This window comes from Zonotrichia albicollis, chromosome 5 (assembly GCF_047830755.1).
Source record: "Zonotrichia albicollis isolate bZonAlb1 chromosome 5, bZonAlb1.hap1, whole genome shotgun sequence".
Lineage (NCBI taxonomy): Eukaryota > Metazoa > Chordata > Aves > Passeriformes > Passerellidae > Zonotrichia > Zonotrichia albicollis.
Window position 1 is genome coordinate 47728721 of NC_133823.1, and position 15763 is coordinate 47744483.

Below are 15763 nucleotides of genomic sequence, written 5' to 3' on the forward strand. Positions count from 1 at the left end.
CACCACCTAACATTTAATGAACACTGTTTAACAATTCTTTGAAATCTGACAGATCTCCTTGATTTGTGAAGCACCTCATCAATAACTCAGAAGGCACAGGTTGTTTCCTGAGTGGTAAAAACCAGCTGACAAAAGGAGAGATCTTGATTCACAGCTGAAAATAGGCTATTTGAAAGAGCTCTGTGGTCTTGCCAGTTGTACAAGAGTTTTCTGGAAAATTACTATCTTTCTATTAGCTAAGGCACCTCGAGATAGTGCTCTCCATTGATTCTGTAACCCAGTACCATGTGCCCATTCATGCCTAGATAGAGATTCTCAGTCACAGTCATCTGTTAGTGAGGCCCCTTTGGGTCACTGGCAGAGAGTTTTATGTTCTGTTTGCTCCACCACTTTTATAGACCATGCTGGAAACTTTTTATTTCTTCCTGGTAACTAGGGATCATGAGCTGCTTTAGATGGCAGTATCCTTGTTCCTGGCAGGCTTTCTGCTGTCTGGGCTATGAATCACAACAAGATAAATTTGCTTTATGCTTTACAAAGTGTTGTACAGAATCATAAAATAATTGATTGAAAGACAGATCCAGAGCTCTGCCCAGCCCTTCACTCTGTCAATATAGGTCTACAGCATGATATGAAACATGCAACACCCAGGTTTAGCTCATTAATGAATGGGAAGCTTTGATCTTTTTGGCCATGTCTGCAGAAGCAGCATATGGCTCTACTGGGCAGATAATGCAATGTCAATATAATCTGTCTATGTTTTTATAGCTCTTTATTAGTAAAAATCTTGCAGGAGCTGAGGGTGAAAGTTCAGTACCCAAAATTTTCCACTTCTGTAACAATTTCCTGTTCCTAGCTTGTATGTTAAATATCTTCTGATTGCTTACCTCCAGCTTTCAGCCCCAGATGCTAGCAATCTGCCTCCTGTTTAAAGAACCTAGAAAAAAGAAATAAACCTGTTGGTGTATTGCTCTATTTTTATATTTGATATATCATTATGTGCAATATACTGACATTGATATTCCCTCTAGAAGGGAGTGTTTGTGGCAATTTACCTGGGTCTGTTGTTAGAGAAAAATTTTTGTTACTGTAGATTACACTGTTCTACAAGTGCCACTTTCTCATTTGAGAGTTTTTGTTGTTAAGTAAAATAATTACTGGATAAGAAATGTTTTTGGTCACTGGGACCTCTTACAGCTTTATCCTACAAGTTGCCTGGGCAGGCACAGGGATATTGAGTTACACAATTTCAGTAGGCATTATTCAGCCAGCACTGAGAAACCATGACAGACAGCTCTCTGCATGGAACAGGTATTTTTCTTTCTTTGCAGAAACTGAGGATGTGCATAGCCTTTTGTGTGTTTAGAATCTGAGAAACTGACCTATCCAGATGCTTCAAAATTAATTAATGAGAGGGAGTGAGCAAAACCGGTTCCTGCAGCTGTCAGCACCCATAAATCATCTCTGCTTTTACTTTTGAAGCAGGACAAGAGCATGAATTTAATTAATGGGGTTGACTTGCTCTGGAAACACACAGCAGAGAATTCACCCTACCCACACCTTTAACAGATGCTGTAAACATACAAATGTTATTGTGTATTTACTCCTGAATGCTTTCCAGCATCATTGTGCTAGATACAGTTGAATACCTCAGGCAGGTGGCAAAGCAATGACTGCAACAAATCCTTGTTCTGTGACACCCAGATCAGAGAAGCAGCAGGTCAGCTCCTGTTTTCGTGGTTCCAGCCAACTTCTGCCTAACAAAGGCATTAGTAATGGCTGCTGCAGAAAACTCCAGGGGAAAACAGAGTGAGTGAGTTTGTCTGTTTTCCATGGTTGGCAATTCAATTATTGTATGAAAAAAGTACCAAGTAGATTTATTCTGCAACCCTGGTTAAAAAAAAAAAGGGATAATCTCTTTCTTTAAAAAACTGTCTCTACAATGGATCACCAGGAATGTCTCTGCATTATTTGACTTTTATTATATTTTTAGTTTTATCTTGTTAAGTGCAAAGAGACTCAGAAACTGTGAGGCTGGACCTCACAGTTCAGTGCTGTAGTCAGCACCAGGTACCTCAGAAGGGATTGGGCAAACACCCCTGGTATTATGGGGAACTGGGATTACATAACATTTGCATCACATCAATCATGGCTTTAAGTCTCTTGTGTCTGAAGACTTACATTCTCCTAGAACATTTAACTTGTTAAAAGTTAAATTTGATTTTGTCATGTTCACTGCTGTGATGCTGGACAGTGTTTAGGTTTTTTTTCTATGGAAACTCATTGTACTCTTTCCTTTGGTAAGAAATTTATATATGGAAATTTGTGCTGGAGGAGGAATTTTCTTTGCTCCTGTGCTAGTGCCCTTTTTGACCTGGCTGAATGTTCCCCCTTATTTATGATGTTACGTAAGAAGATGGAAACATTTTCCTTTTAGTCTGCAACGTGTAGGATTTCATTGTCTAGATATCTAGAGGACCTGGAAAATGTGTATTAAGAAATGTGGCCTTCTATAATAAGAGGGAGTTATATAGAACATTATTTGAGCTTCTCTATATGATTAGGACTTTTGGCTAGTGTGGATGTGTAGATGTGATGATAATACCCAAGTAACGTGGAAAATAGTGGTTCTTTACTCAAATACTGAAAAATAAGCTTGAATATACTGGAAAAAAAAGGCTGAATGTTGCTTTCTATGCCCTATGCCCTGTGTATATGTGCAGAATGGCATTCACCCTCCTATGATTGCTGGAACCATGTGATGTTCTACTAAAAGTATCAGTTCTTGCTATTTTCTTGTTTTTGTTGTTGCTTAGAGAGTCTTCTAGGAAAGGATCTATCTGGGGCCTCTAAATTTCATTGCCAGACCTGTGGTAAATGCATTTATGAATATCCACATGGAAATTAAGATTTGGAGTAAGTGTTAGGAGTGCAAGACACTGAACATTTCAATCTGGCAAAATCCTCAAATCTCTCTTCCTTTCTCTATGATGCTCATATGCTTTTCCTTTTCTACATTTAAATATTGAAACACACCTATAGCTGCACTGACCTGACACTGACACCAGAAATTCCAGGAAATATTCATAAAGAATGCCCACCACTGAGCAACTACTCTTTGTGTTTGTTATAAGAGTTAGAACATTTTTTCATCTAATTTTTCATCAACTATTTTACCTTTCTCTTCTGTGTATAACATGGTCAGTTGAAGACTTTGATATTTTTTGAAGTTATTACTACAGCTATATCTGACAGCATTTTATAGCATAAAAGAATTCAAGTTGTATTTCATCAAATACAACTTTGTGAAAAGGCCATTTTGCACACCCTGAGGCCTTATGTAGGGGTGATTGGAAAAGTAAACCATCATCCCACCTACATTACTGGATAAGGCTCTTTTCAGTATGGGGAATGTAGAAGAGGCTGCATTTCCTCTACTCCTTTTTACCTAGATTTGCAGCATGTATTAATACAAACTGTAATTTACTGCTCTTTAGCCATCATTGCTCTGTGTTCTACTGTGTCTTCTCTGTGGCAGTGGCCTTCTTTCAAAGGGAAGAAACTTCTTTGATCCTTAAACTTGGTGAAGTTGGACTGTGAATCACTTGTACTTGAGTGATCTGTGTTTTATTACCTGATTGCTGAAGCCTCTGACAAATTAAAGGCAAGGCCTTATCCACAATCATATCCTGCGTTTAGCTGTTCACAGAATCAGGGAATATTCTGAGTTGAAAGGGGTTACAAGGTTCATTGAGTCCAGTTTTGAGGTGAATGGCCCATAGAGGGATTGAACCCAGAGGCCTGGCAGCATTAGCACCATGCTGTATCCAGCTGGGCCAATCTCACCTGTGTCTCCCCCTGCCAGGAGCTTGGTGGGGATGCCCTGGGGGAAAGGTTTGTTTCCAGCCGTTGTGCTGGAGGGGAAAGCACTGAGGATCAGTGCCTGCCTGCAGTGTTGTGGTGTCACCAAGCAGTAAGAGATGACCTAGAGCTAGGCACAGCCAAGGCGGTGTTGTAAGCCTGACCTCAAGTTTCTCTGATGCTCTGCTCCCTGCAGGCCCTCTCTGCAGACCTGCTGTGAATCTTCTCTGTGCTTGCCCTTACTGAGGAGCTTGTGTTGTCTGTGTTCTTACAACAGATCAGGTATTTACTGGTGGAGGGGAAGGGGAGATGTGTGTGCTGTTCGTGCCTCTTTCCTCTGCCTCTTTCATTAAGACTGTCTGATGTGGCACATACTACCTGATGCAAATACATCCTTATGATTAGCTAGTCTTGCCAGCTTTTATCTGGGTTGAAGGTATCTTTCTTAGGGTTTGTTTCTGTAAACAGGAACACCCAGGCATGTCCCCACCTCTCACTGTTTTCAGGCAGTGGTGACAAAGCAAGGTCTAATTTAGCTTCAGTAAGGTTTCTGAAGAGTGTCATTCACTGTCAAAAGCACTTTTGTTGGCAAAGAGCCACGGGGAGCCACCTCTAGAAATAGGGTCTCATTTGTTTTTGAGGATGTGGAAATGGTTGATATTAAATCATGGGCTATAATTCACACAGTGAGAAGTTTGCAGACTGATTCTGTAAGTAGAAAAATCCCTTGAGGAAACATATTATGTCTACAATTCTGTCAGTCAGAAGATTAGAGTCAGTCAAAAACTAACTTACAAATGGCTTAATAGTACAGATTGTGCTAATAGAGGTAAGAAATTTAGCTGAAGTCTTTTGCTTAAGGCTATCAGAATTGGGTGACATTGAAAAATGGTATTTCTTTTCCAGGAGATGTAGTAGAAAAGTGTTCTGAGCTATAATTAGTTGAACATGATGCTTCTGTTGCAGCATTAGGAATAATCGTAATTACTTAAATTTGTGGTTGAACGAAGCCCAATGTGCTTAGCATTTGGTTATATATTTGGATAACATATGTAGCCTTTAGGGCTCAGATTTCAGAGTGGGACTTGTTCATTATATAATTGTGTGAGTACACAATTAAAGAATTTAAAGAATTTAAATGTGAGGACACATTTAAAGAATTGGCCAATGTGAAACAGAGGTGCTTCAGGTGACATTTTGAATCCTTAGTGCTAGGAAACACTGAGTCGGGAGCAGGTTCTCCTCATGAGTTTGTTATATGCATATATATATATATATATCTAATATATATATATATCTGTGTGTGTATAATCCTACTCCCTGTAGTTAGAGTGAGGAAAGTCCTTCACTACCAAATTTAGCTTTTAGTACTGTACATTCCTCTAGAAAGATTGTGTGGCTGCAGTGGCTTCTGCTTCTTCCTCCTGCTTTTGGTAGAGTGCATCCTCCTTTTGTGAATGAGTTGGTCTTGGGAGGGTGGAACCAGATTTTGTCTTGCTTCAGAATTATGATACTGATACTATTCCACTGATGAGGAGTGGAACAAATGGATGGGCCCTTATTCTATAGCTGACATACATTCAGGTAGCTCATCTTACATCAGTAATTTGTGTAGTCAACCCTTGTTAAAAATGACACATATATTTGGTTTACTATTTGTTATGAAATTCTTGCACCCACAATGTGAAAACTCCTGTCTATGGGGTGGGGTTTGCAGTACAGGGGAGTTTGGCTGACAACTTTCTGGTGTCCTCATCAGAGCAGCAGGAGCACTTGGTCCTGGAGAGCCAGGAACGGAGCAGGTGCCAGTGAGGTGAAGTGTTAATATGGTTAATATGAGGCTTACTCAGTGCTTACTGCCTTTCCTGAAGTTCCCCAACTCATATGTGCGAGATGTAAAATCTGTACCCAAAGGCCAGAAAATCCCACTGCCAAAGTAGGCAATAGCTCTACCCTTTTCTCCTGATTTCTGTGTGTGCAGAGACCAGACTGTGGTGGGGCACCTCCTCTGGGTGAGAAACATAGGAGTTTTTGGTTAAAATTCAGTATTCACATAAGGGCCTAAAAGGCACATAAAATCCTGCTGAAGCTAGATTCTCCTCAGCCATTTGAAAGTTCTAGCTTTAATGTTGGCATAATTTTCATCCTCCAGACAAATTAAAGCTCAGGAGGAGGCATCAGCAGTGAGTCCTCTAAGCAAAGCAGGAGTAGCAAAGATGAAGATTTTGAAAGTCATTTCAGCAAAGCAGGCAGTAATGAAGAAGATTTTCAAAATGAAAACAGTTCCCTAATGTGGTTTCTAATGCCTTTTCAAACTGGGTAGCAAAGGTGTTTTTCAGACAAGCTACTGCAATTCAATTAGACAGACCTAATTTCTATTTCTTCTCTTTCTGCTACAGGTTTCCACACTGATACAATTTAGTTTTCTTAAAATCATGTTATGGCTTGGAAGGGATTTGGGCACAGCACGGTTAATTGACAGAGTTTAAATATAGGAAATGTTCCCTAAAGCTTGCCTAGTCTGTATGCTCATTTTAGCAAAAAAACTTAAAAAGGACTTTTTTGATTTGGGCAGATGAAAGTTTTTATAAGGAAAGTAAGCATTGTTGCTGTCCAGGGCAAATGTAGTTTTTAAATTAGAAGTAGAGATTATAGGCCCACTCTTCTATATTTATATCATTCTCTTTGTGCTGGCTGCTCACAGGGATACACTGAGTGGCACAAACTCTCACTAAATGCCTGTGAACTCAGTCGTGTGCATCACATCCCACAGTTAGCAGAACTGGTTATGCATTTAAAGCAGCTTAATCTAGAAACAGAAATTCTTACTGGGCTTTCTTCAGCAGCTTCTGTTTTCTTTGTTTAACTTAATTAAATGCTGATTTAAAATGCATTGATGACATCAACATTTGAATAAGATTATGGTGTGATGGTTCTAGGTTCCAAGCCTTTGAAATAAATAAAAGTTCTTTTCAAAGCATGAAATTACTTTTTCTTGCAACCCATTCCCTAATCTAAAATCACTAATCCTGTGAGACTGACAATCCAAGCAACTGTTTAAGCCTGAAGCCTAATTTGGCCATAGACACGGTGCTGCTGTGAAGCAAAATAAACTACGAAGTAATCCAGATTTAAATCAGCACATCATTCTTTTATACAGACTTGCTTCAGTTTAACTATGCTAGTCCAACACCACTCTTTTTCTTAAAGCTGTGAGTAGTACTCATTGATATTTCCACAAGGTGCTTTGGCAATGGTTTTGCAGCTGAAGCAATGCTGCTGTGGCATTTAATGCAGGCTGGGTTGTCACATTTGCAGTGCCAGGAGACCCCTGCCCTGTGCTCTGTGAGACTGCCTTGCTTGGCAGGTGTTGGGATTTGCTTGCAATATGCATATGCAGGACTGAAACCAAAGGGATAGTTTTAAATGGTGAGAGACATCCTCCCTGCTTGCAGTCTTTGTTCACTTAATATGTAAAGAAGGTTTGAAATTCAGGTATTTATTTCTCTGTTGTAGTTTTAACTGACTAATTGGTGTGAATTGTATGTAGTCCAGGGATTTTAAGCAGACAGCACAATGAAAAATTTTTATTATTACCCAATATTTCTTTTGATTTTACATTCAAAAACATAAAATTTTGAATTTTTTCAAGATGTATAACATCTTGAATGAGCTTTATAAAAATTTTGACGTTGCTGAGGATAGCTAAGTCTAGGAAAGACTTCCTTTTTCTGCAATGCAGTTACAGATGACTGGTATCAGTCCTTCAGTCATGTGATTTCATTCTGCCAGTGGATGATTCCTCAGCTCTGACAAAACTTATTTTTTGATGTTAAAATCAATTAAAATCCTGGAGTTCAATTATACATCCCAAGGCAAATACTGATGCAGTGCATTTCTTTTACAAGTCACATTTAACTAAGGACATAAGTGATTTATGGGAACTAAGAATAAATAATACCTCAAGTAAGAACTTTTTTTTTTCTTTCAGCTGTTTAAACTCTTTCTCAGGTTCTACTGACAGGGATGCTCGTGTGGACCAGAGAAAGGAGCCTGTAGGGGTCTGTGCCGTCCCTTGCAGCATTCTAAGTCTTTTCTTGTGGTGATTCACTGTACTTCCCAGATTTTGACATCTAGAGGCATTCCTATTTATTACAGATTTTTTTTCAAATGGCATGTATTAATAAGGATGAGTAGGGAAAGGTAAGTCTTATTTACAAAAGCCACAAAGATGTAGCTTTGTTCTGGTTCAGAAAATGTAATTTTCTTGTGGTTTCTTTTTAAAATTATTTGTGAAAAGACTATTTCCCCTTTATAGCATGATCCTTGTGATGGTCTTTACCTATTTGAGAGAGCCTTGAGGTTCTTGGGCCCCTGGAAAAAATATCAGAGCTTAATTTTTGTGCTCCTTCCCAGTCTGATATCCAAAGAACTGGGCTGCTGTCCCAGTTTGGATCACAGTGCTGGAAAGATGAGATGGTGAAGAGACAGGCAAGTGGGTGAGTTACTATTGGAGACCCAGATAGCTGCTAGATTCTATCAAATCCTGCCTTGTTCATGTCAAAAAGACATCAGAATTCATTTCAGCTAGGATGGACAGACAAACTTCCATAAAAATGTAGTCAGTGCTCTCCTAACCCTTCTGCTATCGGATCAAGTTTCAGTCTACACATCTCACTGTGCTGAGGTGAGGAAGGGGTCTGAAGGAGTAAGATATTTTTGTCCTTTACAGGAAAGAAGGCCTTTTCACACTGTGCTATCTGGCATATTACCTCCTGAAATCCTTTAATTGTATCAAGCTGTATGCTTTTATTTTCTCTGTGGCAAAATGTTCTTGCAAAAGTGACTTATGAGTGACTTGCTGTGAAGTTTCCTGTCACAATTAAATTTCTGTGATGCTGAACTGCTGTTAAGAGTTGGCCCTCTTCTCACCTATTCCTTGTGCTGTATGCATTCAACAGGAAAAAGTGAATTTGAAGTTTCACAGTGAACAAAAGTGCTGCAAACAACAGCAGTCTGCTGTGGCTAGAGTTTAACCTGAGTTCATAGGGTGAGAGGCTGTGGTCAGAGGCCTTGGCACCTGCAGAAAGCATTGCATTGCCCTGAGACAGCTGGAGTGAGGGTGTCCCCTGGCCCTGGGTGCTGCACTGAAGTGGCCCCTGGCAACAGGGAGGAGAGGTTTTCCCCAGAGGTGAGACAGAGAGACAGCTCTCTGCTGATTTCCTCCTTTCTTCCTGTAACAAAGGTTGTGTTTGTTAGTCAGCTCCTAATTCAGGTGGTGTTTGTTAGCCAAAAACCAACATGGGAGTTTGCAAAACAAGCCTGTGGTTTTATCTGCAATACCTGTACTTGTGACATGGTGTTAAAACACCAGCACTGCTAAAGCCTGAACTGGGAGAAGAGAGAGAAAACCCTTCAACATTGCTACTTCTAGAAAAGAACACTCTGCATGTGATGCTGTGCAGAAGGAACAAAGCTTAGCTAGTTCAAGCCCTATTGAAAGATCTGTTGCTTGGGTTTTTGGTTTTGTTTTTCATTTATTACCTTTTCAGAGAGTAGAAAGTTTTTCAAATGTGAAAGAAGTGTGAAAACTTGAGAAATGATGATTCGATAGACAAAGCCTAAGCAGAAGGAAACAGGTGGCAAACATTAATATGAGGGCAATCAGCAGTGCGTTTTGGGTGGAGCAATGATTTGGGAGGGCAGCTCTGTGATGAACAGGCCTGACTGACTCCCAACAATCTGTTTGTGCTTCCTGCTGGCCCTGCCTGTGCTCTGTGCTCTTCTGGATGTGTGTGCACTGCAGGAGGGGTCTGTGGGACACAGCTCTGGTCCAGCTCCAGCTGCAGTCCAGTGCCATTCCATGGCAGAACAATTCACAATTCCCTGCCTAGCTCTATGGGATATCTGTTTTTTTAATGCATGAGACACTGCCTAGCAAAATCTGTTTAGTTGTCTTGAGTCCTGGTACTGGGCTTGACAGCAGCATGCCACTGGCAGATCCTTTCCATCAGTTTGACAGCTGCATTATCCAAAGCAACCTAAAGCTCACAAAGCTGGTGTTTCCTTGACTTTGGAGAGACCCTGCTGCTCTGGGTGAGCTATGAGGCACCTCATTCCCAGTGCAGACACTGGAACCCACTGCTGCCAAAGCCACGTGAGGCAGTGGTCACCACCAGCTGTGCAATAACCTCCTGATGACACCCATCATATGGGATTTCAGGTACTTGCAATTATGTGCCTCCCAAACCCACAGGGATTAAAACCCAGAGCATTTATTTCTCAGGGATAATGTATTTTTAAACAATAAGCAAGATGGGATTGGATTGTGCCTCCTTCCTCTCCCTAAAGAAAGGATGTGCTGGAAGGCTGGATCCAATCTGGAACAGTCTGGTAATCTAAAAATTAAAAATGGTTTAAGTATGGTGAGTGTTATGAGGTGTGTCTGGGACAGCCAGAGCAGTGAGGCCCTTATCCCCTGTGGTGCTTGTAGATGCTGCTGTAGCACAAACAAGGAACAAAGGCCTGATGGCAGCTCAGAGCCAAGGCACCTGGAGCCTCCTTGTCTGGGGAAACCCTGCAGGAAGGGAGGGGCAAAACCCCAAATCAGGGTGGGAGCTGGGTAATTGTACACTGGGAGTAACAAACACCTCTGAGTCTTGCAGGTGTCTCACCCAGATGCTTCAAAAGGCCATGCATGGAAAGCTTTGTGGTAATCAGTTGCTGTCTTGCTTCTGTAAGGAGCCCTTCAGGCCTCCTGGAAAGCAAAGGAAGGGCCTGGAAAAAGTAGGGTAGAGCTCAGGCTCTGCTTCAGGCAAGCCTTTCTTACCAGGCCTTTCAAAAAGGTTTATTAACATGAATGCTACATCAGTTTTGTGTTGTGTTTTGCTGGACTAAAAATACATTGTTTCTCAGTGGGAGAAAAGTGAATTGGCTCAGTAAGGAGAAGATTTTCTCAAATCAGGCATTTCTAGCCTTTGTTTTCCACATAGGTGTGTTATTTTCCCCTTGGGAGGAAAGTACCAAAGGTCTCTCTGTGTGGGAAGGTGGCATGGGAGGAGGGTGAAGCTAGTTCTGCAAGCATGCTTATTTCAAATACCAGCCTAGAGAGAGGCTGCAGATTTTTGGAGACTGGGCTCCATGTGGTAGGTGGGAGGGGGTTTCTATGCTATTGATTAATTTCAAATTGTGTGGGATTTTCCTGGCAAAAATGCATAGGGTCTTTGCCAATTAAAACTTAATTTTCCTTCTGTCAAAGGAGCTGCAAAAGCTGTGTGAAGAGGATGTTTTGGGGATGAAGGACTCCAGTATCTGCAGGCCTTGATGGAGTTAACCTTTCTATTTTGTCTGGGAGAAGGAGCATGACTTTTCCTGGGCAGTAGTATATTTACTCATCTAGCCTCTTTTGCAACTTTCTTTTCCAGAGCCTTACTAGGAAACTCTGTATGGAGCACAAAATGCTTTTATAATGTGTCTTTGAATATTATGCTCCTTACTGGGAATGCCATGGAGATGAGGAATAAAGAATAAAGAACAAATCCTGCAGGGTGGCAGTATACTTGTTACAGGGTTGGGAAACAGAAGATCAAATCTAGAAAACAGGAGGCTCTGAGTGGACTCAGTCCTTGGGTTAGAGAGTCTGTGCCAGTCTCTGGGTGAGCTGCTCACCCGAGTTAGCCCTGCACAGTGAGTTCAGTGCTCAGAGCAATATTGCAGGCTGCAGGAATGTGAGATAAACTAGAATTGTACAGGCCAGAAGAAGGTCTGTTGTACTGAACAAAGAAATCTCAGTCTGTTATTAACTTTATTTCATGTCAAGAGCAGAACATACAAATCCAGGCTCTTTCATGGCATGATACTGAACGATACAAGCCCTGCAGCACAGAGCATACCACTGCTGGATTTTTTGTCCTAAATGCACTTCAGAGAAATTCAGTCAGGTTAAGTTTATGCTAACAAACACTCATTTAATGCAGCTGTTACAGCAGTGCAAAGCACAGGTTGGCAATAAGCCATGCTCCTGGGGTGCATCTCAAGTACTGGCCTTGTAAAGCATTTTTTTTGCACATTTCTCTTTTTTACACCAAGCTAGAATGATATAGAGAATAAAAAAGAATTCCAGAAAATAAGAAGAATCAGTGGTTTACAAGCATCGTAATTGCGTGACAGAGGCAATTTTAACATATGTAGCAGCTTAACAGGGTGAAGAAGAAACAGATTTGGGGGGAAATATGAGCATTTAACTTCTTGGAGGGCAAATAGAACCCCCAGGAAAAAGAGACAATGTAGGTTTCTCTATTTCAAAGAAAATATATATTGGAATAGATGATAGATGGAAAAAATGCATTTTCTATGACTGTAAGAGTTCAAGTTATAACTGGATTTTCAAATTGGAATGGAAACAGAAGGAAAAGGGACTGGAACCTGTCTATAAATAGCTTGAGTTTGCAGAGTTACACCCTTGGTTTGTCACTGCTAGCCCAAAGTGAGTCCTACACAAAGTAGGTATGACCCACAAAGCACATGCTATAAATTCATTGTTCAGACAAAACCTATGTTTTCCTGGCAAGACTGAAGCAGAAGATGATGAATTAACAGCTTGGCCACCTGCCCAAATTCATAGATCCTAGCAGGTTTGAGAATCAGACAGCTATGCACAGGGCACGATGAGTGGGCTAAGGCATACACAGAATAATGGATTTTGAGAAATGAAAGTAAAACCTGGAGAACAGCATACTTGGTGCAGAAGAGTCAGGTTTGAAAGAAAAAAATGATTTTGCTCATTTCAAAAAACAAACCTCACCGAGTGATAAAAATAATTTTATCATTTTCTTCATTATTCCTTATTCTTGTTGCTTTTTAATTGGGTCATAACATGAAATCCAGATAAGTCATATGGCTTGCATTGTGACACCTGGAGAAGATGCTTTCCTCATAAGAAGAATTCTACATGTTGTGGGAGCAAATTTAGTTTATTCTGTGAGCAAAATAATAATATTGTTGATTATGTCAGGTATTGGTGGTCCAGAGTTCACTTAAATGCCTGGCATGTTAGGGGCAGCAATTGTTTGTGATCAGGTATTTCAGTGAGTGGTGAGGCTGGGGTGTGCCTGGCTTGTGTTTCTGAGACAATCTTGCAGCCTGTAGTCTAGAACTGCTTCGACCTAGACACCTCTGGGGCTGCTTGTGAAGAATCAAGTATGTGTGCTAAAATTAAGAATCCTTCTAAAACAGTATAAGTTATGCAATTCAGCTTCCTTATCAGATTTTATCTGTGTCTTCTCTCAGATCAGACAGTCTGAAAGACATTAAAACACCTTATACATTTATTTTTCTTTCTTTTCTTTTCTTTTTTTTGGGGGGGGTGAGTGGTGATGGTGGGGTAGGGTGTGTCTTTTCCCCCAGATTCACTGCTCAAGATGCTCTCCTACACAAGGCTGCTTTTACATAGCAAGGGTGGGAAAAATACCAGGATGCTTTTTTTAACCTCGTTGTTCCTGAACATTTGACATGAGGATTGGTCAGAGAGTAGAAAAGCATAGTTACAGAAGACTGTGACAATGGATAACAAACCTTTTAAAACAGAAAAGTACTCAAAACAATTATAACTCACACTCAAAAATTTTCAAGCAATGACTCTGATACAATACTTTAATAAAGGCCCTTTTGTGATGTTTTCTCTTTCCTTTTGATTCAATGAACTTTTCTTTGATTTTAAATACATCACTCAGATTAAAGTGTAAAGCATAGAGACAATTTAATCTAGAGCTCTTTAGAGTGCAGGTGAACTTTTCCATTTGGTTATTTTAAACCAATTTCCTTCACAGACATTGAGTGATGATGGGTGGCTAAGGGAATGATTACACACAACAATTTCATGAACAAGAGCAAAGAGCTCTTACATTATAATTGCAATAACAATTTCTCAGAACAACACAGATCCAAAGTATTGACCGCTGCATGAAAAAGGTCTGAATGTTGCTAAAATGTGATAATAGTGAGATAGCAGTGAAATACAGCTGCATTTCTGTAGTATTATTGAATTGCTGATCTTGATTGCATTTGCAACCTTTTTTAGTCTCTCAGTAAAACAATACTTGAAAACTATAGGAAAGGATTCATTGCCTTAAAAGACTTAGTTTGTGTGACAACAAGACAGCTTAGTAATTTTTTCTTCCTTTAATCCTGTGGAAAAGAATGGGCTATATTCACCAAAATTATCAATGAAGATTGCTCAATCAGGTCTAATTTGCTGGAGTATGTTTTGTCTGTGGAGTTGTTCATGATGCTGTACACCAGGCTGACATTTCCAGCAGAACTCCTTGCTCCAGGGACTGTAAATGGTGTGTCTCAGGTCACACTGTCATAAAGCAAATATCTGCTGCTTGTGTTGGAACTTTATTTATTGGTTAATCTGACATATTGCCTTGTGACAAAAAAGTCACTGGGTTGGATTTTTAAGGAGTGTTAGTCTCTAGAGGCAGATTTGTCTGTCAGGGCATTTGGGAGACTGGGTTCAAATTCTGCCTCCTACCCGGAGATGGGGGCTGATTTCCCTCCTTGCTTCTCCAACCTGGCTTTCCCCCACATGGAAAATCTGGGTAGCTATGTGCTCTGAGACAAAGAGTTTCACTCTCCAGGAGGAAAGTCCAGCCACACTGATTTCTGTGGTGCCACTGTAAAGCTTTATTGTGGAAGGATGGCAGGGAAATGAAGGCAAGCTGAGGCTGGAGTTTGATGGATACCAGATACTGGTAATTGGCTGTGAAAACAGCAAGCTGACCTTTCCCTGCCATCTAGCTTTTTGCCCTTGGCTTTCCTCTGTTTTCTTAAACTGTCTTTGAGGCTTTTTCATCGTCTGAACCCTAGCAAATCCCTATGTTTTTACTCTATATAAACAAAAAGTGAATGAAAGTGTTTTATAGAAGGTAATTATTGTGACAATTGCACTGAGCATTAGTTTTTAAAGTATATTGGTAAATACAAACTAGCCTTTTAGCAATCTGTGTGCATTCATCCAAAGCAATGGAAAACTCTCCTGAGTGATTATAATTTAAAAAGAGACGTTAAAGAGACAAAAATTGGACATGGTATATGGTGGTAGCTCCTCAGGCCCCTGGTAGCCTTCCATTCAGGGCTGATGGCTGTAGTTTTTGATTCATTTGCATTGAAAATGAAATCTTATGGTATTCTTGGTGTTTATCTCTTTATCTACATTTGCCCCTGAAATGGTGCCTGGCAGCTGAATCTGCATTATCTTTTCTGTGCAGATATTGCCTACTCGCTGCTAATGCTCAGTGGAGACATGCACGTACTCTGACAACAGAATTCAGGGCTGATCCCCAGCCATGCAACATCTGCTAAATTCACATGGGGAAAGGGAATATAAAAACAAATACACAAAGGGCACAGCTACTGAGATGGTAAATATTGTTTTTTCCATGCCACACCCAAACCAGAAATAGAGACAGAGGAGGCCTTAACAAAGCTTGATTCAGGTTCCTGACAGCTGACAGCAGCTGCTTGTTTTCCACTTCTAAAACATGAATTAGCCTGAGACTTAGGCTTCTTTTACTTGGAGTAGATCAGAAGTAGATGAGAAGAACAGCTCCAAGGAAATGTGCAGTCATGTTAGTGCGATTGTTATCAAGCTTACTTGTCATAAGAGAGGAAGAGTGGATAACACTCTTTTTGGAGGTAATAAAAACTGCCTGTACTGCAATGGGACAGTGTGGAGTCACTGCCTGGGCAAGTGGAGCAGCTGCCAAGGGAGCCTGGATTGGCTGCAGTGCCAGGCCTGGAGCTGCCCCTGCACAGTGGGCCTGGGTCCTGGAGGGGGGATTTCTGCACCAGCTCGGCTGTGGGAAGGAGCACACAGCCAGAATGGAGAGAAGGAAATTGC

At 40.7% G+C, this 15763-nt stretch overlaps 1 protein-coding gene across 4 annotated transcripts in view; it reads right to left on the bottom strand.

Annotated features, from left to right (window-relative positions):
* Nucleotides 1-15763, bottom strand: part of PGCKA1 (PDCD10 and GCKIII kinases associated 1) — a 41540-nt gene that overhangs the window by 20605 nt on the left and 5172 nt on the right. For all 4 annotated transcript variants that reach the window (XM_074541626.1, XM_074541625.1, XM_026795581.2 and 1 more), the window contains exon 2: nt 888-937. The gene's annotated coding sequence lies outside the window, so the exon portion shown is untranslated. The remainder of the gene's footprint in view (nt 1-887; nt 938-15763) is intronic.